The sequence below is a fragment of the Rhinatrema bivittatum genome, chromosome 2 (genome assembly GCF_901001135.1).
Source record: "Rhinatrema bivittatum chromosome 2, aRhiBiv1.1, whole genome shotgun sequence".
In the NCBI taxonomy this organism is placed as follows: domain Eukaryota; kingdom Metazoa; phylum Chordata; class Amphibia; order Gymnophiona; family Rhinatrematidae; genus Rhinatrema; species Rhinatrema bivittatum.
The window spans coordinates 376,463,281-376,488,216 of NC_042616.1; the positions used below are offsets into that span (position 1 = coordinate 376,463,281).

Consider the following 24,936-nt stretch of genomic DNA (forward strand, 5'->3'; position numbering starts at 1 on the left):
GTCAGACCATGATACTAGAGGTCGGGGATGTTACTCCATGGCGCTCGATGACGCTCTGGTCAATGCCGTTCCTCTGATGCATCAAGAGCCCTTGGTGCACGATGACGTCTACAGCACCTGCTGACACCTATGGCACAGAAGACCCAGCTAGGGCAATCGACAGCATGTGCACAACACTCTATGGCACCCATGGTCAATGGCCCTTCAGCACTGAGGGTGGTTGAGGGTGGTTATGCACCAGGGCACTGGCACCTCAAAGGCATCAAGGGTGACCATGGTGCTCAATGGCAGTCCTGGTCACTGACACGGCCCTGACCGACTCGTCAGACCACTGGTGCGCTGGCACAGGTGTGCACGGGCAACCATTACCTGGCATGACCTCAAAGATGCAGCAGCAATGCTGATTACGCAGGCTCCTGCTCACCATCCCAGAAGGAGGCTGCACTGCCATCGCCAGCAAGCAGAAGGAGAGGTTGTGTCATCCAGGGCTCCTGCCCGTGGAGACTAGTTCCTTAAAATGTGGGAAAGAAAAGCTCTCCCCCCTACAGGAACGGTGCGGTCCTCAATCCCTTCACTGTCCGTGCCTCCATCGATGCCAATTGATTGGTGAAATGACAAACTCCTGCCTGGGTAGAGCTCAGGTGAGTCCCTAGGCTCAGTGGCTTACATGGATCACCCACGGAATACATTCTGTCAGTCTCGTCAGCAAAAGACAAAGGCACCAAAAACAGAAAGAACAAGGAGAGGACACAAACTAAACTGCAGATGCAGTATTTATTAAGGAATAGAATTAGACTCTGCCAGGTTGTATAGCGACTAAGGTCAGCCATGCAGCTGTCAGGAAGTTGAAAGGAAGAGAAAAACAAAATAAGAAAAAAAAAACCCCTACCATAAGGAAAAGAAAAAGAAAAATAGCTGCAGCTCCAAAAAAAAAAATCACAACAAAAACTGTAGAGAGCGCAAAGCTGAATACCATGACCACATGGCTCCATGGAAAAAAAAAAAGGACTGAAGGAATCTGCCTAGTGGGCTGGGTGATAACTACAGCTGCACATACTCAATAGGGCATGTTTGAAAGATCTAGAATCTTTGAGATCAAAGTTCTGGGCTGGGCTCCATCCAATGTCACCCAGGTGTGAGGACTAACATCCTGAAGTTGCCATACTGGGTCAGACCAAGGGTCGATCAAGCTCAGCATCCTGTTTCCAACAGTGGCCAATCCAGGTTACAAGTAACTGATGCAATTACCCAAACATTAAATAGATCCCATGCTACTAATGCCAGTAATAGCAGTGATTACTCCCTAAGTCAACTAGATTATGGATCTCCTCTAGGAAATTATCTAAACCTTTTTTAAACCCTGCCACCCTAATTGCCCTAACACATCCTCTAGCAACAAACACCAGAACTTAATTGTGTTGAATGAATTTTTTTATTTTTTTTTAAACTGTGCTACTTGCTAACTTCATGGAGTGTCCTAGTCTTATTATCTGAAAGAATAAATAACCAATTTACATTTACCCATCCTCGGCCTCTCATGATTTTATAGATCTCTATCATATCCCCCTCAGCTGTCTCTTCTTCAAGCTGAACAGCCCTAACCTCTTTAGCCTTTCCATTTTCCTTTATCATTTTGGTCACCCTTCTCTGTACCATCTCCAATGCAACTATATATTTTTTGAGATGCAGCAACTAGAAATGCACACAGTATTCAAGGTGTGGTCTCACCATGGAGCGATACAGATGAATTATGACATTCTCTATTTTATTCACCATTCCCTTCCTGATCATTCCTAATATTCTGCTTGCTTTTTTGACTGCCACAGCTGTTTGTAATAGTTTATTCTTTCTCAGCAATGTTATGCTATCTTCCATGGCATAATTTTTTTTATATAGAGAGGAGTAGTACAGCTGATGGCAGAATAGGGTCACCTAGATAAGATTCTAGAGTGCTGGGGAGGAGCAGAGTGCCATGGTCCATATGGGTACCAATAACATTTTATTTTATTTATTTGTGTTTTTCTATACTGGCATTCACGGAAATTCGTATCATGTCGGTTTACATAAAACAAGGGGTGAGTAATACATTATAACGTACATAACTAAAACATAAGAGTATACATTACAAAGTATAACAAGTGCATGGAAGAAAAAGTTACAATAAAACAGGGGTTATTCTAACTGGGATTGGAGTTAGAGGAAAGATAAAAAGTTTAACAAGAAGTAAAACATTGTAGTGATTGGTTGGTAGTGTCTGTTTCAGTTTAATAGAAAATGTTCTATTAGATAAATGTTCTATTAAATAAATTTTCTATTTGATAGAAAATGTTCAGTATTGCTGCATTTGATGGAAGTGAATCATTAAGGGTCTGGAAATGCTTTCATGAACAGCCATGTTTTCAGTCTCTTCCTGAAGGTTGGGAGACATGGTTCCTGTCTTAATTCTAAGGGGATTGAGTTCCATAGTGGGGGACCTGCTGTGGAGAAGGCCCGATCTCTCAATGTTATATGTTGGGTGGTATTGTTGTGTGGTACCTGTAGATATTCTCTATATGCTTCTCTGATGGGTCTGTTGGAGGAGTGTTTTTTGAGAGCTATTTGTAGATGGAGTGGAGCCAGTCCATGGATATTCTTGTAGATTGTGGTGAGGGACTTATGAATTATTCTGTAATGGATTGGTAACCAGTGAAGGTCTTTAAGGACTGGTGTAATGTGATCTCTTCTCCTTTTGTTTGTTAGAATTCTTGCTGCAGTGTTCTGTATCAATTGGAGAGGTTTAGTATGTGATGATGGGAGGCCTAGTAGGATCGAGTTGCAGTAATCAATTTTCGCAAATATTATTGCTTGGAGCACTGTTCTATAATCATGGAAGTGAAATAGGGGTTTTATTCTTTTTAATACGTGCAGTTTGTGGAAGCAGTCTTTGTTTGTTTGGTTGATAAACGATTTTAAATTTAGCCGGTTGTCTATAGAAACTCCTAAATCTCTTACTTTTGAGGTTTGCAAGTTGGCTGGCGGGTTTGTGGTGATTTTGCAATTGTCTGGAGAGATTAGCATGAATTCGCTTAGAATTAGATTTAAACTGGATAAGAGATCGTTAATTTCTTGAAAACAATTTTCCCAAAGTTCTAGAGCTTTAGTGATGGATTCTTTGATGGGGATCACAATCTGGACATTGTCGGCAAATATGAAGTGTTTTAGGTTCAATTTGTTTAGCAGTTGGCAAAGCGGGAGAAGGTATAAGTTGAAAAGTGTCGGTGAGAGAGAGGAACCCTGAGGAACTCCTTGTGAAGATGGGTATCTGGGGGATTCTTTGTTGTGGATTTTAACTTTGAAACCTCTGTTTTCTAAGAATGTCTTGAACCATGTTAGTGCTGATCCTGCAATACCGATGTTCGCCAGTTGTTTTAGTAATATGGCGTGGTTAACAGTATCGAACACTGCCGATAGATCCAATAAGATCAGTAGGAAGGCTTGTCCTTTATCGAGGCCCAATATAATGTAGTCAGTCAGTGAGATGAGAAGGGATTCGGTGCTTGATGCCTTTCTGAAACCGAATTGAGTAGGGAATAGAATTCCGTGTTCCTCTATGTAATCCGATAGCTGTGTGTTAACTAGTTTCTCCATCACCTTGGCAATGAAAGGCAGATTGGAGATTGGACGGAAGTTGTTAGGATCTTTGGGGATCCAAGTTAGGCTTCTTAAGGAGCGGTTTGATGGATGTTAGTTTGAGGTCGTCTGGATAGAAACCCTGGGTGAATGAGCAGTTTATGATGTCCGCTAGGGTTTTGGTTATGGTGTCTGGGATTAGCAGTAGTAATTTAGACGGGATCTGGTCTAGTGGATGCGATGAGGGTTTCATTTTTTTAAGAAGTGTTTGGATCTCTGAGGAAGTGGTGAGTTCAAGAGATTGGAGGGAGATGTCTTTATTATGGAGAACGTAATTGCTGGCTGGTGTGCCTGTATTGGGCTTTAATTGTGTTAGCAGGTTCGTGATTTTCTTACTGAAGAAGAGTGCCAGCTCATCAGCTTTTGTTTGAGCTTGGTTAGGTGGTATGTCAGGAGGGTTTGCCTGAGTTAGATTGGAGACAAATGTGAATAGCGCTTTGGAGTCGAATATAATGTTATGAATCTTATGTGCGTAGAAGTCCCTTTTTGTTTTTAGAGTGGAGCTCTTGTATGATTGGAGGGCGAGTTTGTATGTAGAAAGTGTGGAGGGGGAAGGGGCTTTACGCCATTTACTTTCTCTTTGACGCAGGTTAATTTTAAGGTTTTTAAGTTCGTTAGTAAACCATGGCTGCCTTTTTGACGCACCTTGTTTGACTTTTTTTGTTATCCACGGGCACAGTTTGTTTGCCACAGTTTCTGTTATGGTGGACCAGGAATTTACGGCTGCATTAGGTGATGTGACGTCTATGTGTGAGAGTTCCGTGATTAGATGATTGCTGAGTTCATCCGAGGCGCATACTTTTCTGTAAAGAAATGAGTGTTGAGGGGAGTGTTTATTGTTCATTTGGGTCATTGAGAAGGTGGTGGAGATTAAAGAGTGGTCTGACCAGGGAACTTTTTTGCATGTGGGTTGTACTGAATGTGTTATACCTGAGTTCACAAAGATTAGGTCCAGTGTGTGACCTGCCTTGTGGGTAGGTTCATTGATTATTTGTTTGAATCCCATTGCAGACATGGCTGAAAGAATGGTTTCGCAGCTGGTTGAGAGTGTGGGGTTATCAACGTGCAAGTTGAAATCTCCTAGGATTATCGTTGGGAAGTCTGGTTTTAGATAAGATGCTAAGATTTCTAGGAAGGGTGATGGATCTGCTTCTAGAAATCCTGGGGGGGCATATACTAGAAGGATTTGTAGAGAGTCTGATTTGAAAAGACCTGTTTCCAATTTCGAGTCAGATTTGATTGGGTGATGAGAGAATCTAAGATCTTTCTTAGCTGCTAAGAGAATGCCCCCACCCCTTTTTTTTCTGTCGTGGGATAGAGAAAAAGTCGTATGTCTGAGTTGGTAGTTGATTAATTAAAGCTATATCTGTAGATTTAAACCACGTTTCTGTTATAGCACAGAGGTCTGGGTTTGCATCTAGGAGAAGATCATTTAAAATCAGAGATTTCTTGGATAGTGATTGAGCATTAAATAATATCAGTGAGAACAGAGTGAATCCTAGAAGTTGTGTGATTGGAGTAATCATGATGGGGATAAGGGATTTGTAGGTGCGTTGATTGTAGAGTATGTTTGGTTTTCCTGCGAGTAGCGTAACATAGAAAGATGCAGGACAGAGTTTCTTGAGGCTAAATTTAGGATCTTAAGTAGGAAACAAATCCAGAACCTCCAGAGTTGCATTCTCAGAAATGCTTCCCATCCATGCACACGACCCCAGAGGCAGGCTGAGCTCCAGAGTTTCAATGCTTGGAGGTTCAAAAAACCTGGAGGAACAACAAAACCACCACACTACTGAACGCCTACCGATCACATTTAGCATACTACAAAAAAACCTTATCCACAACGCAAAAAAAATAAATTCCAACACAACCCAAGAATGCTCTTCAATATCATACATAGCCTAACCAAACCATCCAATGACCAGACATCACCAACCTCAAAGCTCTCAAGCAACGACTTTGCAGATTTCTTTAACAAAAAAATCCAAAACCTCATAAACAACAACCTCAACAACAACAAGCAAGACCCGAAAATACAGATCAAACAAACACCAAGCTGGCCCAACTTCGACTCAGCATCATCACTGGAAATCCAAAATATCATCAAAAAAATGAACCCAGCTAAGCACCCTATCGACAGCATACCCATACAGATGATCAAAGCCATCGAAGCATCAATAACAAAAACGTTAACAGACATCGTGAACCTATCCCTCACAGAAGGAAACTACCCCGACTGCTTAAAATCAGCAATTATCAAACCCATACTGAAAAAGACCAACCTTGATCCAGAAAACCCATTAAACTACGGACCCATATCAAACCTACCATTCATTGCCAAAATTATTGAAAAAATCGTCCACTCCCAACTCAGTGATCACCTTGAAACGAACAACATCCTACTCCCCACTCAATTCGGTTTCAGGAAATAACTAAACACTGAATCACTACTATCTTGAAATGACAACATGCGCAAAGGATTTGACAATGGCCAAAGCTACCTTCTAGACCTACTAGACCTATCAGCAGCCTTCGACACGGTAAACCATTCAATACTGATTGACAGTCTATCCGAAATTGGTGTAACCGAAAAAACCCTTCAATGGTTCTCATCCTATCACAAAGGACTTATCAGGTGTCAACCGACACCCTATCAAAGAAAATAAACCTTGACACTGGAGCTCCCCAAGGATCAGCACTATCAGCGACACTCTTCAACATCTATCTTCTCCCGATATGCCATTTCCTATCCAACCTTAAACTGACTCATTTCATATATGCTGACGACATCCAAATCCTTATCCCAATACACAACTCTCTGGAAGACACCTACAAAAAAAACAGCCAATTACCTCACCAAAATAAAACAAGTACTAACCAACTTGAGACTTATCCTAAACATTGTGTGATGTAGCGCAGCCCAGCCGCAGGCAGGAGCTGACAAGCTACTATAAGTGCAGCAAGAATACCAGAGCCAGACAGCAGGGGGCGCAGGGGAAGAGAAGGACTACGAATCCCAGCTTCCCTGAAACACCACCAGACAAGGGAAGAAAGCCTGAAGGCGAACAGGTGGCAGGCATAGACCTTAATGAGGCAGACACAGATGAGCCCATGGAGGTGGAGAAAGAGGGCGTGCCCCCTTGGTGGAACTGGCCACAAAAACCCAGCTCTTCGGAGTCAGAGATGGAGGTAGGTTCAGGGGGAGAGGAGTCCTCCAGTTCATATATGGATACTGAGTAAGCTGTGCGGGGTAAAGGATACTCCTTAGCCTAAAGGGGAAGCCCGGGAGGAGGGCTCTAAAGGGGCCTGTGGGTTAGCTCCTGTGATAGAGCTAAGCATAAGAAGTAAGAGGGTTACTCTGTAATAGCACTGCTTGTAAGAGAACCGGAGGGTTGGAGGGGGATGGGACAACCCTCATGTAATGTTTCCAGGTGGTACTTGATAAACTGCTTTGAAGGAACTAGCACTCTCTCTCTCTGTGTTGTCTTTGGGGGGGGATCGGGGGCTTGCTTACCCCCAACCCTGCTTGAAGTGAACTTAGGAGCCCAGTCAAACCAGGGCCAGCGGAGGCCCAGACCCCGGGATTTACTCGAGCCTGGCGAACTCCAGGAACCTTGGCCGCGGGTGGCGGCACAGGACGGACGACGGAAGGGCGACGCCCAAGGCCTCACGGACGGTGAGCCATCACACATGGTGGCAGCAGTGGGATCGATGGAACTCGCTGTCCAGAGGACCTGGAAGGAGCAGCTGGACATACCAAGGCATTCATTAGCCTGGGGGAAGGTAAAAGTACCTCGGCAACACTAAAAAAATAAAAAATAAAAATTTGTGTTTTGTTCTCTCTCACTCTCTTCACCTGGCTGTTTTCCGGCGGTATCGCCCTGCTTGGGGACTGGGGGGGGGCTTGAGTGTTGAACGGCCACACTTGGGTCTTGCTGTTGTTGTCTTCCAGAGATGGCGTCGGAGGAGGTGTTAAAGTGGCTAACTGCACAGATGCAGCAGCAACAGGAGGGCATGCAACAACTGATGAAACAGATGATGGAACAGCAGCAGCAGCAACAACGACCCCTGCTACAACTTCTTGATGAGCAGCGGAAGGTCACGCAGCTATGGGCGGCCCAGCTTACCACAGGACCCTCAGGTACCTCCCAGCATGTTCCGGGAGCAATGGGGCTTGCACGGATGGAAGCTCCCTTGAACATTCATTTAGAAAAGATGGGGCCTGGTGATGATCCCGAGGCCTTTCTCGTGACTTTTGAGAGGGTGGCCAGCGTTGCGGGTTGGCCCCGCGAACAGTGGACTGCCCGATTAGCACCCTGTTTAACAGGAGCAGCCCAGGCGGCCTACAGGGCCCTGGCACCGGACCAAGCTGCCAATTACTCGGTCTTGAAGGCTGCTATATTGGACCAGCTGGGAGTGACCCAAGACTGGTATCGCCGGCAATTCAGGGCTACGTGTTTTCAACCCAGGGATCGACCTCGGGCCCTGGCTCAGCACCTGAAGGACTTAGCCTATAGGTGGCTAGAGCCCGAGGGTAAGACGGTAACAAAGATTATGGAAATGATTATTCTGGAGCGTTATATAGAAGCGCTACCTGCTCAGATGAGGAGTTGGGTGGTACGTCAGGGGGTAACTGGGCTCGAGAGGGCCATTGTGAATGCAGAGAGGTACTTAGAGGCCGAAGCCACAGTGGCCGCTAGCCCTGCCTTAACAAAAATAAAAGCCCCTAGGGAGTTAGCTCGGGAAAAGGGAGAGGGCTTGGTAGGCCCTGTAACCGTGCGAAACCGATCCCCAAAGCCAGAGGGGCAAGGCCGGGGCTGGGAACCCCCTAGGAGGTCTGGGACCCTCAAGTGCTTCCATTGTGGGGAACCGGGGCACTTCCAGAGGGAATGCCCTCACGTGACGGTAGGCTATGTGCAACCCCCGAAGTCAGGTGGAGGGGAAGCCTCCCGGGAAAAGACCCCCTATTTTCAATGGGTTAGGGTCAATGGCCATAGAGTGCAAGCTCTCCTAGACACCGGCACAAGTCAATCCTTAATTTCGGGAAGAACCGCAGCGCAAGTGGGGCTAAATGCATCTCGGGTCCCAAAGGGAGAAGCTCAGGTACGTTGCGTACATGGGGACGTAAGAAAGCATCAGGTGTATGAGGTCCTTTTACAGTGGGGCCCTTATGAGGATATGTTGGAAGTCGCCCGGGCCGAAGCATTACCCGTACCCCTCCTATTGGGGCGCGACTGGAAGCCTCTCGCGGAGGTATTAGCCGACAAACAAGCCCTGGTGACTACTAGAGCCCAGACCCAGGTGCAGGGCGCTTCAGACGCTGAACCCGGGATTGGGGAGGTTTTTCCCTTCGGGGAGGGGGGAGTAGTGGAGGAACCAGGGCCGAGTCGCAAACCACGCGCTGAGAGAAAGAAGGAAAAGCGAGGTCAGGTAGACTTTTGGGAGGGAGAAGAGGAGCCCCGCACGAATCAGATAGTGGGGACATTGCTGGGACGGTTTCCCGAATTCAGGGAGGAACAGCTCCAGGATCCGGCCCTTAAGGAGGTGTGGAAACAGGCAAAAATGCCCACTCCTCCTATTACTAATAAAGGAAATACATTATACCCTTATTTCATGGTGGAAAAAGGTTTACTCTATAGGGTAGAGGAAGGATTGGTAGGGCAGGGTGCTCACAAACAGCTTTTGGTGCCCCTGTGCTTCCAGAACGATGTTCTGGCCCTAGCCCACGAACATCCCCTGGCGGGCCATTTGGGCATACATAGTACTCTAGCTCGGCTTAAGAGGAGGTTCTTTTGGCCGGGCATATACAGGAACGTTAGGAAATATTGTTCTTCATGTCCCAAATGCCAATTAGTCTCAACAAGAGCTCCGGCTCGCACGCCACTGGTACCCCTCCCCACAGTACAGGCACCCATGGACCGCATAGCGGTAGACATGATCGGACCGTTAGAAAAGACCAAGAGGGGACACCAGTACATTCTAGTGGTGCTGGATTACGCCACTAGGTATCGCTGGGCCGTCCCCTTGAGGTCCACAAGAGCCTCAGTGGTGGCGCCCGAGCTAGTAAAAATCTTCTGTGAGTTCGGGTTCCCCAGGGAAGTATTAACAGATCGAGGCACCAACTTTATGTCCCGGGAGTTGGCGAACTTGTGGAACCAGTTTGGCATAAAGCACACGCGCACCGCTGCGTATCATCCCCAAACTGATGGCTTGGTTGAACGCTATAATCAAACCCTGAAATCTATGATGCGGGCTTGTTTGGAGAGGGATTCGGGGGATTGGGACAGGCTTATCCCCTTCTTATTGTTCGCCTCGCGGGAGGTACCCCAGGCCTCTACTGGGTTCTCCCCATTTGAACTAATCTTTGGGCGACAACCCCGGGGTATGCTGGATGTCATTCAGGAGAAATGGAGTGGGGTAGAGGCAGAGCCCCAAGACGTAATAAGTTACGTGGATGGTTTGAGGCAGCATGCAGAGGTTGCTTTGGGGATAGCCCGAGATAACTTAAGGCAAGCCCAAGAGAAGCAGAAGCAGTACTATGACCGAGGGGAGAGGGAGCGGGAATTCCAGGAAGGGGATCAGGTCCTGGTACTGGTACCCATGTCCCCCAATAAGCTCCTTGCCAAGTGGAAGGGCCCAGGGGTCATAGTAAAACGTTTAGGACCCCTGAACTATCAGGTTAAGGTTGGTCACAAACGCCCGCAGGTTTATCACATCAATTTGCTCAAGCCCTGGATAGAGAGGGAAAGTCTGTCAGCAGGTCGGGTACCCGAGGACGACGGGGAGCTGGGCCCCCAGGTAAGGGATCTTGATCTTAAGGAAGGAGTAAAAATAGGAGCAGACTTGACCCCATTGCAAAGGGCCCAAATAGAGAAGGTAGTGAGCCAGGTGGGGGATGTGTTTTCCCCATTACCGGGCCGTACAACCTTAGTCACCCACACCATAGAAACACAAACTGGGAAGGTGGTCAGGAGGAGGCCGTATCGGTTGCCTGAGGCTATGCAGACAGAGGTCACAAAGCAAGTAGAGGAGATGTTGCAGTTAGGGGTCATTGAGGAATCTAGCAGCACATGGTGTAGCCCCATAGTCCTGGTACCCAAGCCCAATGGCACCTTGCGCTTCTGCATAGATTTTAGACTTGTAAATGCCATCTCTAGTTTCGATGCATATCCTATGCCCCGAGTGGACGAGCTAGTGGAAAGGCTGGGGACAGCCCACTATCTAACCACCCTAGACCTCACAAAAGGGTATTGGCAAATACCTTTAGATCGGGGGTCGCGGGAAAAAACAGCATTTGCCACCCCGTCGGGCCTATATTACTTCGTACGCATGCCTTTTGGGTTGCAGGGCGCTGCTGCCAGCTGTCAGCGCCTTTTGAATATAGTGCTACGCCCCCACATGAACTATGCCGCTGCGTACATGGACGACGTCATAATTCACTCTACTGATTGGGCCTCCCACCTGGTTAAAGTCAAAGCAGTGCTCTAGTCATTAAGGGAAGCAGGTTTGACGGTCAACCCGGCGAAATGTCGCCTGGCGCAAAGAGAGGTCAAGTACTTGGGGCATGTAGTGGGGAAGGGGGTGGTTAAACCCTTGCTGGACAAGATACAGTGTATTCAGGATTACCCTAGACCTGAGACGCAGAAGCAATTGAGGGCCTTCCTGGGTCTGGTAGGCTATTACAGACGCTTCATACCGCGGTTCGCCGACCTAGCATGTCCTTTAAATGACATGCTAAGGAAAGGAACACCGAATCGGTTAGGCTGGGAGCACCCTGCGGCAGCCGCGTTTGAGTACCTTAAGAGAGCTCTATGCCGAGATCCAGTATTAAAAGCCGTTGATTTTGCCCTGCCCTTCATATTGCAGACAGATGCATCGGGGACGGGATTAGGGGCCGTTCTCTCGCAAAGCGAATACGGGGAAGAACACCCGGTACTCTACCTTAGTCGTAGGCTGCATGAGCATGAACGCAAATACGCCACCATCGAAAAAGAATGCTTGGCGGTGAAGTGGGCGATTGATTCCCTGAAATATTATTTGGCTGGGCGTCCCTTTGTCCTAGTTACTGATCATGCACCCTTGAAATGGCTCCATGTAATGAAAGAATCCAACGCAAGGCTGACCAGATGGTACTTGGCGCTACAGCCGTACTGTTTTGAGGTCCGTCATAGGGCAGGTAGGGACCACGTAAATGCAGACTTTCTTTCACGCCTGGGGGAGGGAGCTGGAACTCCGGTACCCAAGAGTTCCAGGGTTTTTAAAAGGGGGGGGGGGGGGTGTGTGATGTAGCGCAGCCCAGCCGCAGGCAGGAGCTGACAAGCTACTATAAGTGCAGCAAGAATACCAGAGCCAGACAGCAGGGGGCGCAGGGGAAGAGAAGGACTACGAATCCCAGCTTCCCTGAAACACCACCAGACAAGGGAAGAAAGCCTGAAGGCGAACAGGTGGCAGGCATAGACCTTAATGAGGCAGACACAGATGAGCCCATGGAGGTGGAGAAAGAGGGCGTGCCCCCTTGGTGGAACTGGCCACAAAAACCCAGCTCTTCGGAGTCAGAGGAGGAAGAGATGGAGGTAGGTTCAGGGGGAGAGGAGTCCTCCAGTTCATATATGGATACCGAGTAAGCTGTGCGGGGTAAAGGATACTCCTTAGCCTAAAGGGGAAGCCCGGGAGGAGGGCTCTAAAGGGGGCCTGTGGGTTAGCTCCTGTGATAGAGCTAAGCATAAGAAGTAAGAGGGTTACTCTGTAATAGCACTGCTTGTAAGAGAACCGGAGGGTTGGAGGGGGATGGGACAACCCTCATGTAATGTTTCCAGGTGGTACTTGATAAACTGCTTTGAAGGAACTAGCACTCTCTCTCTCTGTGTTGTCTTTGGGGGGGATCGGGGGCTTGCTTACCCCCAACCCTGCTTGAAGTGAACTTAGGAGCCCAGTCAAACCAGGGCCAGCGGAGGCCCGGACCCCGGGATTTACTCGAGCCTGGCGAACTCCAGGAACCTTGGCCGCGGGTGGCGGCACAGGACGGACGACGGAAGGGCGGCGCCCAAGGCCTCACGGACGGTGAGCCATCACAATTGATAAGACAGAAATAATCATGTTAGATAGAAAGAACAACCCTACAAACTTACAGCCACAACATAATAAATCAAAAGACTGCAATCTCCCCTGTCACCCATGCCCGCAACCTAGGAGTCATAATCGACAAGGAACTATCCTTCAAGAACCACATCTCCGCTAAAATCAAAGACGGATATCACAAACTCCTAACCCTATGCCATCTAAAACCTTTCCTTTCCCCTAATGACTTCAGAACAGTCTAACTACTCATTCTTCTCCAACCTGGATTACTGCAACTCCCTGCTATTCAACTTACCTCTCACCACCATCCGACCTCTCCAAATCCTTCAAAATACAGCTGCCAGAATACTCACAGGAACGAAAAAATATGATCACATTACTCCAACTCTCATCTCACTACACTGGCTCCCAATAAAATACAGGATAGACTACAAAATACTATCCATAATACACAAAATAATATATGAAGAACAAAAACTGGCTAAGTGCATCCATAAAACTACACTCACCAAACCGAAATCTCCGTTCAGCTAACAAAGGTGTATTAAAAATTCCACCTACACGCCACATACAACTTACATCAACTCAAAAGAGAGCCATTTCCCTAGGAAGCCCCGAACTCTGGAACACCCTCCCCACCGAACTGAGAACACAGCAAAACTTAAAAACCTTAAAAAAAAACAAACTAAAAACTTGGATGTTCATGTTCACTAAAGCATACCAAAACATCCAATGACTCTATGCTACATAAAAACACGAAGAACCAATCCAATGAACGTAATTAACCTGTTCAGTTTATCAAATGAATTATGCTTATAACGACTACGATAATAATGTTAACAAGCACGTGAATTTCTGTACACTCTGTTAAACATCGATACTTAGTAAACTGTTGTGAAGGTGAAACCGGACGGTATATAAAACTCGATAAATAAAAATGGATGAAACAAAGGTGGAAGGAAGGTGGGGAACAGTTTGGGGCAAGGGGAGCTTAGTCCAATGGGATGTGCTCCACCTTATCCAGAGTGGATCCAGGCTGCTGGCATTAACTTTTAAAAAGGAGATATACCAGCTTTTAAACTAGATTGGCAAAAGCTGACAATCACTCAGAATCGCATAGTTTGGAATAACGTATCTTTGAAGGATACTAACAAAACAGGAAAGTTAGGGCATCCCAATAGAGAGCTTGCAATAAATGCTAAATAGCTCAGGTACCTTTAAGTAAAGAGCAGACAGAGCAGAAAATTCCAAAATACCCCTGTCCATTAATAAACAAGTTAATACAAACAAAAAACATTTTGAAATGGCTATATACAAATTACTCCTGGGGGAATTTTGCGCAAAAAAATTTAAAATTCTGTGCACAAAAACGTAAAATTCTGCAAACTTTATATTGGTCAAAATAACAATTTACATGGCAGTCTTTAAGTAATTACATTTTAAATTAATACAGAAAAAAGTTATTAATTGGAGATGCAGAATTTTAAATATTTTGAGCAGAATTTCCCTAGAAATTCACTGTAAGAATGTCCATTCCACTCGCTCTCCCTACTCCCCTGGCCACTTTGTCCTCTTAGGCCCCAATTCCTCCACCTGCCAGTATCTCTCCCCTCCACATCTTGGCTCAACCCCTTCCACTCTATCGCCAGTCCCAGTGTTTGACCCCGTTCCCAGTACTGCCTCTCACACAGGCTCCCCTCTGTCCCTCCCTCTCTCACACATGCTCCCTTCTCTCTAGTACACATAGTGTCATACAGGCTCCCTCACTCTCACACACACATCTCCTCATACAGGGTCCCTCTATCTTGCATACACACCCACACAAGCTCCCTTTCTCTCTCACACACACATCCTCACACAGGCTACTTGTGTCTCTCTCTCATGCACCCCTTCACACAGGCTCTCTCACATATACACAATCCCTACACACAGGCTAGCACCCTCACATACACATGATCCCTTTTTCATACACACGCACTCCCAATCTCACATATACACACACACACACACCTTCACAATCTCCTCATATAGGCTCCCTCTCTCTGGCACCCATACTCAAGCATCCCCCTCACCTCCCATGCTCTCACACTCTCCTGCTCACCCCCCTTGCTCTCTCTCTCACACCCCTTTCCGCTCCCCCACACCCCCTCCCCGCTCTCACACATTCACACTCTCTCTGGGGCCTTCATCTTTGCCACAAGCGGAGCGCTTCCCACAGCACATGGGGGCCTTCATCTTCGGTGCGAATGGCGCACCAGGGCTTTCATCATTTCTGTAAACGGAGCGCATCCCGCAGCACATGGGGGCCTTCATCTTCGCCGCAAACGGCGCATGGGGTCTTCATCTTCGAGCGCTCCGTTCGCGGCATGCCAGTGTTTACTCTGCCATTTTCTGCATGGGGGCGGGGATTCTGCGCTCCACAGTAGCACAGAATTCCCCCAGGAATAACAAATGCTAGAAGTCTTTAGAGAATAAGAAAAATTAGAATGTATAGTACTGAAGAGACAGATATAATTAGCATCTCAGAGACCTGGTGGAAGGAGGATAAACAATGGAACAGTGCGATACCAGGGTAGAAATTATATCGCAATGATAGGATGGACCAAATTGGTGGAGAGGTGGTGCTTTATATTACCGAGGTCATACAGTCAAACAGAATAAAAGTTCTGCAGCAAACAAAATGCAATGTAGAAACCTTATGGCTAGAAATTCCATGTGAGAAGGATAACAGAATAGTAGAGTGGGTGTACTACTACTATCCACCAACCCAGAATGATCAAATAGATGATGAAATGCTAACAGAAATTAGTGAAGCTAACACAATTAGCAACACAATAATGATGGGTGATTTCCTTTATTCCATTATTAACTGGATAAATATCATATCAGGACAGGCTAAGAAGGTAACTTTCTAGATAAAATAACTGATGTCTTCATGGAGCAGCTGGTACAAAAACTGACAAGGGAGGAGCTATTTTAGACCTAATTTTTCGTGGAATGCATGACAATGTGAGAGGCAACGGTGTTGGGGCCACTTAGCAATAGTGATTATAACATTTTATTTAATTTTTATTATTTAAATACCTTTTTTCAGGCTCTTCACCATGATCAAATTTGACTTGATAACTGGAGAGAGGATACTAAAGAAATGTACTGCAATAGCATTTAACTTTCAAAAGGGAAGCAATAAGAAAATGAGAAGTCGTTAGGAAAAAAACAAAAGGAGTAACTGAGAAGGTGAAGAGTTTCCATCAGGCATGGACACTGTTTAAAAATATCATCTTGGAAGCCCAGATAAGATGTATTTCATGTATTAAAAAAGGTGTAAGGAAGGCCAAATGACTGCAAGAATGGTTAAAAGGTAAGGTGAGAGAAGCTATTCTACCCAAAAGAACATCTTTCAAAAAAATGGAAAGGGGACCTGAATAAAGAAAAAACAGCAAACAGCATAGGCAATAGCAAGTTAGATACAAAACATTAAGAAAGACTAAGGCAGAATTTGAAAAGAAGCTTGTTGCGGAAGCAAAACTTTTAATAAAATCTTTTTCAGGTATACTCAAAGCAAAAAGCCTGCAAGAGAGTCAGGCAAAAGGGGCACTAAGGGATGACAAGGCCATAGCAGAGAGATTAAATGAATTCTTTGTTTCAGTCTTCACTGAGGAAGATTAAAGCAGATACTCATGCCAGAAGTGATATTTAAAGGTAATGATTCAGAGGAAATGAAACAAGTCTTAGTGAACTTGGAAGATGTAATAGGGCAAATTGAAACTAAATCACCTGGATCAGATAGTATACAACCCAGAACTGAAAAAATGAAATTGCGACCCTACTATTAGTAATCTTTAAACTATCGAAATCACGAACAGCAGCTGAAGACCTGCGATGGCAATGTAACGTAGGTTTTTAAAAAGAGATCTGGGGTGATCCAGGATACTACAGACCAGCGAGCCTCATGTCAGTGCTGAAAAAAAACTGTTGAAAATATTATAAAGAACAAAATTACTGAACACAAAAAATCATAATTTAATGATACAAAGCCAACATGAATTTAGCCAACAGTCTTGCCTCACCAATCTGCTAGGTTTTTTTAAAGGCATGAACAAGCATGTGGATAAGGTAAGAGTTAATATTGTCAGACAGCTTTTGCAAAGTACCTCATGAGAGATTTTTGAGGAAATTAAAACATCATGAGATAGGAGACAATGTTCTATTGTTTGGTAACTGGTTAAAAGATAGAAAACAGAGTAAGACTAAATGTTCAATTTTCTCAATAGAGAAAAGAAAATTAGGTTCTTACCTTTTGGCTAATTTTCGTTCCTGTAGTACCGAGGATCAGTCCAGACACCTGGGTTTTGCCCCCCCTCTAGCAGATGGAGACAGAAGTTTACAAACAAAACTCCGCCTATATCTAGGCTGGTGCCACCTACAGTCTGGCAGTATTACGGAATGTCAAAGCAGCAGGACAACTTCCAAAATATAAAACTTCAAACTCTTACAATTTTCTCCTCAAACTATGCAAAACTAAGCATAACTCCACCCAACTGGGTACCGAACTCGAGGTAATCAACAACAATTCTTCCTGATTTTATTTAACGCACACACAGACCACACATCCTCTCCCAGCAGAAAATCCCAACACTGGGCGGGACTCTGGACTGATCCTCGGTATTACAGGAACGAAAATTAGCCAAAAGGTAAGAACCTAATTTTCTTTTCCCTGTACGTACCAGGATCAGTCCAGACTCCTGGGATGTACCAGAGCTTACCTTACATAGGGTGGGAGCCGGAGAGGCCTGCTCTAAGCACCCCTTCTCCAAACCCCGTCGACCCTGGCGCTTTCACATCCAAACGATAGTGCCGGGCGAAAGTGTGGACCGACTTCCAGGTGGCTGCCCTACAGATCTCTTCTGTAGGAATATGATGACATTCCGCCCAGGAAGCAGCCTGGGCTCGAGTAGAGTGGGCTCGCAGCCCCGCGGGCAACGACCTCCCCTGCATAAGATACGCTGAACGAATGGTTTCTTTCAACCACCGCGCAATCGTAGTCTTGGAGGCCGCCTTACCCCGCCTTGAACCACCATAGATCACGAATAGGTGGTCGGATTCTCTAAAGGCATTTGTGACTTCCAAAAACTGTAGCAGCGCGCGACGCACATCTAACTTACGAAGATCCTTAGCCATAGGATCCGAAGCCTGCACCTGCCCAAAAGATGGCAACTCTACCGTCTGATTCACGTGGAACGAGGAAACCACCTTGGGTAAAAAAGACGGTACCGTTCGCAACGAGATACCCGAATCCGAAATCCGTAAAAAAGGCTCCCGACACGACAGAGCCTGGAGCTCCGAAATCCGTCGCGTCGAGACCATGGCCACCAAGAACACCACCTTTAGAGTTAAATCCTTAAGCGTGCTCCTACGAAGGGGCTCAAAAGGTGCCGCACACAATGTTCTAAGGACCACATTTAAATTCCAGGACGGACAAGGCTGCCGAAACGGAGGCCGCGGCTGCCTCGCCCCTCGAAGAAAACGCACTACATCCGGGTGCGCCGCCAACGATGTGCCATGAATCCGACCTCTCAATGAGCCTAACGCCGCCACCTGCACCCGCAATGAACTACAGGAAAGACCCTTGGACAATCCCTCCTGAAGAAAAAGAAGTACGTCCGTTATAGCAGCCCGGGTAGGCACCACCCCGTGCTCAATACACCAGGACTCAAAAACTCTCCACACTCGCACATACGACAGCGACGTAGACTTCTTCCGCGAGCGCAGTAGGGTAGATACCACCGTATCCACGTAACCCTTGGCTCTCAACAGTCGTCTCTCAAAAGCCATGCCGCTAGACAAAAGCGATCCACCAGGTCAAAACAAACGGGACCCTGGTGCAGGAGGTCCGGAACATACGGAAACCGGAGAGGTCCTTCAACCGCCAGATTTAGCAGGTCCGCGAACCACGGCCTCCTCGGCCATTCTGGGGCGACGACTATCACTTCCGCTGGATGCTTTTCGATGCGCAGTAGCACTCTTCCTATGAGTGGACACGGAGGAAACACATAGAGTAAGACATCCGTCGGCCACGGCACTACCAGCGCATCTACGCCTTCCGCTGCCGTCTCCCGACGGCGAGCAAAAAACCGGGGAGCTTTCGCATTCTTGAAGGTCGCCATCAGATCCATAGCCGGCGTGCCCCACCGAGCGCAAATGAGTTGGAATGCTTCCTCCTCGAGCTCCCACTCTCCGGGATCTAGCCAATGGCGACTGAGAAAATCCGCCTGGACGTTTTCTACCCCAGCTATGTGGGAGGCAGCAATGCTGCTCAGATGGGACTCCGCCCAAACCATCAACGCCCGAGCTTTGGACGCTACCGGCTGACTCCTGGTTCCCCCCTGTCGATTGATATAAGCCACCGTAGTCGCGTTGTCAGACAGTATCCTCACTGACCGCCCGCGGATCAGCGGAAGGAGCCTCAAAAAGTGCCAGGCGCACCGCTCGAGTTTCAAACCGATTGATGGACCACAACGCCTCCCGGGCAGACCATTTCCCCTGTACTGACTGCCCGAGACAGACTGCCCCCCAACCGAGCAGGCTGGTGTCCGTGGTAACCACCGTCCATGAAGGCGTTTCCAACGAAACTCCTCGACTCAAATTGTCCGGGCAGAGCCACCAAGGCAAACTGTCCCTGGCGTCCTGGGTCAGCGGCAATGGGAGGAAATATTCCTCCGATAGTGGGCGCCATCGGGAGAGCAATGCTGACTGTAAAGGACGCATATGAGCGAACGCCCATGGAACCAACTCCAGCGTAGAGTTCATAGACCCCAATACCTGCAAGTAATCCCACACTATCGGTACTGGCTTGCTTAACAACCGTTGAATCTGAGCTTGCAACTTGATCATACGATCCTTCGTGAGGGACACCGTGCCTTGACACGTGTCGAACAAAGCTCCCAAATATTCCAGGAACTGCGACGGCTCCAGATGGCTCTTGGCTTCGTTCACCACCCAGCCCAGGGAGTGCAGCAGCCGCAGCACCCTCTGGACCGCTAGGTGACAAAACACTTTAGACTTGGCCCGAATCAGCCAATCGTCCAAATACGGATGCACCAACAGTCCCTCTTCGCGGAGCCTCGCCGCCACCACCACCATAATCTTGGTGAACGTGCGAGGGGCCGTTGCTAGGCCAAACGGCAACGCCTGGAACTGGAAATGCTGTCCCAGCACCGCAAACCTGAGGAACCGTTGATGCTCCTGACGAATACCGATGTGAAGGTATGCTTCCTTGAGATCCAGGGAGGCTAGGAACTCCCCCTTCCTTACGGACGCGATCACCGAACGCAACGTTTCCATCCGAAACCGAGGGACCCGCAGACACTTGTTGACTCTTTTCAAATCCAGAATGGGACGAAACGTTCCTTCTTTCTTAGGTACCACAAAATAAATGGAATACCGGCCCTGCCGCAGCTGGTCGGGAGGAACCGGTACAATTGCCCCGAGATCGCGCAGTCGAGCTAGGGTCGATCGCACTGCTCTGCGCTTCTCTGAAAAACCGCAAGGCGACACTAGAAACCCCTGGGGTGGCCGGCGTGAAAAATCTAAGGCATAGCCGCGTCTTATCACCTCTAGCACCCACTGATCCGACGTGATTCTGGTCCATTCCTCGTAAAACCGGCTTAACCTGCTGCCAATCTTGGGCACGAAGGAATGGACCGGCCTCACATCATTGTGCTGGCTTCCCTGCCTGCACACCTTGACCGGCTCCCGGACGACCGAAACAGCGCCCGCGAAAGGACTGAGAATAAGCTTGTTGACGAGTAGCACTGTGGCGAAAAGAAGAATTGGATCCTTGAGACGTTCTTGACCTGCAGCCGCCGCGAAACAGAGGACGAGCGGCCGGAGCCCCCCTATACCGCGGTCTATCCTCTGGCAACCGATGCACCTTATTCTCTCCTAACGATTCAATCAGGTCTTCCAATTCCTTGCCAAACAACAACTTCCCCTTAAAGGGTAAGGAACCCAACCGAGCCTTGGAGGTCCCATCCGCCGACCAATGACGGAGCCACAGCAGGCGTCGCGCAGCCACCGCTGACACCATCGTTCTGGCGGAGGTGCGCAAGAGATCATAAAAGGCATCCGCACTATAGGCAATGACTGCTTCTAAACAACTTGCTTGCCGTACCTCATCAGAAGACAGGGACTCATTAGCCAACAGTTGCTGTGCCCAACGCAGACCAGCCCTCAGTGAAAAATTACTGCAAACGGCCGCCCGAATTCCGAGCGCCGAGACCTCAAAAATTCGCTTAAGTTGAACCTCCAACTTCCTATCCTGAATATCTTTAAGAGCAGTCCCGCCAGTTACCGGAATAGTGGTCTTCTTTGTTACCGCTGCCACCGCCGAATCTATCCTCGGCAAACTCAACAGCTCCAGAACGTCTTCTGGCAGGGGATATAACTTATCCATGGCCTTTGCTACTTTCAGCCCCAGCTCCGGAGTATCCCACTCCTTAAATAACAAATCTGAGGCCGAGAAATGTAACGGAAAGGCCGAAGGTGGTCCCCGAAGACCTAACACGACGGGATCCGTCTGACCGAGCCGAGACTCAACCTGCGGGAGAGGAATCCCGAACTCCCCTAGGATTTCCGGAATGAGGGGTCCTAACTCGTCCTTCCGGAACAATCTGACCACTTTTGGATCATCCCCCTCCGCTCCGTGCAACGTACCGGAACCCTTGGCTCCCGGCTCCCCGTCCCCCTCAACCCCCCCTCGGGGGTTGGGACGGGAACTCCGGATCCTCTGATTGCTCCTCCGGCTCCTCGGAGTCTGAAGAGGAGTCCTGACGACCCCCGTCCCCTCGGGACCGCAGGGGCCTGGACCTCGGCGGGCCCCCCGCCCCCGGACCGGACCTCGGCCTTTTCTCCCCCGTGGGGGTTATCTCTGAGGGTCCCTCCGAGGGTGGGGTCCCTTGGGCCCTTTTTCGAGCCATGCGGCGGGCCTTAAAGGCCTTGTGCATCAAGAGCACAAACCGCGAATTAAACGAATCTGACGAGTCCTCCTCGTCACTGCCTTCCCCAGAGTCTCTAGGTACTGTGGGGCCTGTCCCCCCCATGGAATCTCCGCTGGGGGGACAAACGCGGCAGGCGAACCCGTTCCCCGCCTTCCTGTAGGCCCGCGTTTGCCTCGGCCCCCCGAGGCAATAAAATGGCCGCCGTTCCCGCCAAAATCGCCCCTCCCGGGAGCGGCAAAGACGACCTCCCCGGAGAAGCAGCGGGCGCCGCGGCAGACCCGAACCGAGGCTTCCTATTTCCCCGGGTCCCCGACGCCTCCGACGATCCTCCCTCTCCCCCTTCCACGCAAGCGGAGCAAAGGCTGTCCCGTGACAGCCGCGCTGCCGCGGACTCACAGGCCCGGCAAGCAGCTTGCCGCAGCATGGCCTGCCGCGCACAGTAGAGCAGGAGCCCGCGAACGAAAAAAACAAGCAAAATTCACCACGAACCCCCCTCAAACCGCCGCGCAGAGCCGGCCCTGAACGAGAGAGAGAGAGAGAAAACGGCAGGAAAAACAGCACACAGGCACAAGACTTTTTTCTTTCAGTAAGAATCCAGAAAAACTGTACCTCTGATCCGGATTCAGCTGGGGGGAGTGAGCCGGTTTTCCCGGTATCACCCCCAGGACGGGTACGCCGGTACGTGGGGCTCCCCCACTTCTCGGCGGCCTCAATCAGGGGGAATGGTCCCCTCAGGACCTAAGCGTCCCCTGGGAGGCGGGGATTAGGACTCGCAGGGAAGCCTCTGCGGTCCTTCCCCTACACTAAACACCACCTACTTTACTTTTTTTTTTTTTTTTTTTTTACTTCTAGCACCTCTAAACTAGGTTCAATACAGACTGTAGGTTTTGCATCCTCTCCACTTGCTAGGAGACAGAAGAATACTGGCAGACTGTAGGTGGCACCAGCCTAGATATAGGCGGAGTTTTGTTTGTAAACTTCTGTCTCCATCTGCTAGAGGGGGGGGGGCAAAACCCAGGAGTCTGGACTGATCCTGGTACGTACAGGGAAAGGTGAATGGTAGAGTACCCCAGAGATCTGTACTGAGACCACTGCTTTCTAACATTTATAAATTACCTAGGGATGGGAATAATGAGTGAAGTGATCAAATTTGCTGATAAAAAATTATTCAAAGTTATTAAATATCAAGAGGATTATGAGAAATTGCAAGAGGACCTTGCCATATTGGAAGACTAGGCATCCAATATGGACAAATATGGACAATTCCAAAAGGATGCATGTAGGGAAGGGCAACCCAAATTATAGCTATACAATAATAAGATTCCACATTGGAAGTCAACACCCTATAAAAGGATCTAGGCCAGGGCTTCCCAAACCTTTCCTGGGGACCCCACAGCCAGTCGGGTTTTCAGGATTTCCACAATGAATATGCCTGAGATACATTTGCATACCATGGAGACTCGGTATATGCAAATTTATCTCATGCATATTCATTGTGAATATTCTGAAAACCCGACTGGCTGTGGGGTCCCCAGAACAGGTTTGGGAAACCCTGATCTAGGCGTCATTGTGGATAATACTTTGAAATCTTTTGCTCAGTGTGTGGCAGCAGCCAAGAAAGCAAATACAATGCTAGGAATTATTAGGAAAAGAATGGAGAATAAAACAGTGAATATCATGCCTCTGTATCGTCCCATGGTGAGACCACTCCTTCAGTACTGTGTGCAATTCTGGTCATTGCATTTTTGAAAAAATATATATAGCAGAATTAGAATATAGACAGAGAAGGGTGACCAAAATGGTAAAGGGGATGGAACGATTCCCCTATGAGGAAAGGCTAAAAGAGGTTGGAGAAGAGATCATAAGAACATAAGAAATTGCCATGCTGGGTCAGACCAAGGGTCCATCAAGCCCAGCATCCTGTTTCCAACAGAGGCCAAAACCAGGCCACAAGAATCTGGCAATTACCCAAATACTAAGAAGAACCCATGCTACTGATGCAATTAATAGCAGTGGCAATTCCCTAAGTATAATTGATTAATAGCCATTAATGGACTTCTCCTCCAAGAACTTATCCAAACTTTTTTTGAACCCAGCTACATTAACTGCACTAACCCACATCCTCTGGCAACAAATTCCAGAGCTTAATTGTGCGTTGAGTGAAAAAGAATTTTCTCCGATTAGTCTTAAATGTGTTACTTGCTAACTTCATGGAATGCCCCCTAGTCCCTCTATTATTCGAAAGTGTAAATAACAGAGTCACATCTACTCGTTCAAGACCTCTCATGATCTTAAAGACCTCTATCATATCCCCCCTCAGCCGTCTCTTCTCCAAGCTGATCAGCCCTAACCTCTTCAGCCTTTCCTCATAGGGGAGCTGTTCCATCCCCTTTATCATTTTGGTTGCCCTTCTCTGTACCTTCTCCATCGCAACTATATCTTTTTTGAGATGCGGCAACCAGAATTGTACACAGTATTCAAGGTGCGGTCTCACCATGGAGCGATACAGAGGCATTATGAAATTTTCCATTCTATTAACCATTCCCTTCCTAATAATTCCTAACATTCTATTTGCTTTTTTGACTGCTGCAGCACACAGCCGACAATTTTAAAGTATTATCCACTATGATGCCTAGATCTTTTTCCTGGGTGGTACCTCCTAATATGGAACCTAACATTGTGTAACTACAGCAAGGGTTATTTTTCCCTATATGCAACACCTTGCACTTGTCCACATTAAATTTCATCTGCCATTTGGATGAGATATGAAAGGGGAGATATGAAAGGGATCTTTAAAATGAGTAGGAACAATTATTTATTCAAAGTATAAAACTAGGGGACATAAACGTATTACCTAGTAACTAAATTGTAAGACAAAAAGGAAAAAATATATTTTTACTTTATGTATAAATTTGGAATTTGTTGCTGGAGAATGTGGTAAAAGCTGTTAATATAGCTGGGTTTAGAAAAGGTTTGGGCAAGTTGCTGGAAGAAAAATCCATAAACCATTATTAAGATGGACTTGGGGAAATCCACTGCTTATCCTTGGGCTAAGCAGAATAGAATCTATCAAACCATTGAGATCCTGCCAGGTACTTGTGATCTGGATTGACCACTGTTGGAAATAGAATATTGGACTTGGATAGACTTGGTCTGATTCATAATAAATATTATGTAAAAATTTCAATAAACT

At 47.5% G+C, this 24,936-nt stretch overlaps 1 protein-coding gene across 1 annotated transcript in view; it reads right to left on the reverse strand.

Moving 5' to 3' along the window:
• The window catches only part of SLC39A6 (solute carrier family 39 member 6), a 188,601-nt gene that overhangs the window by 25,072 nt on the left and 138,593 nt on the right, over positions 1-24,936 (reverse strand).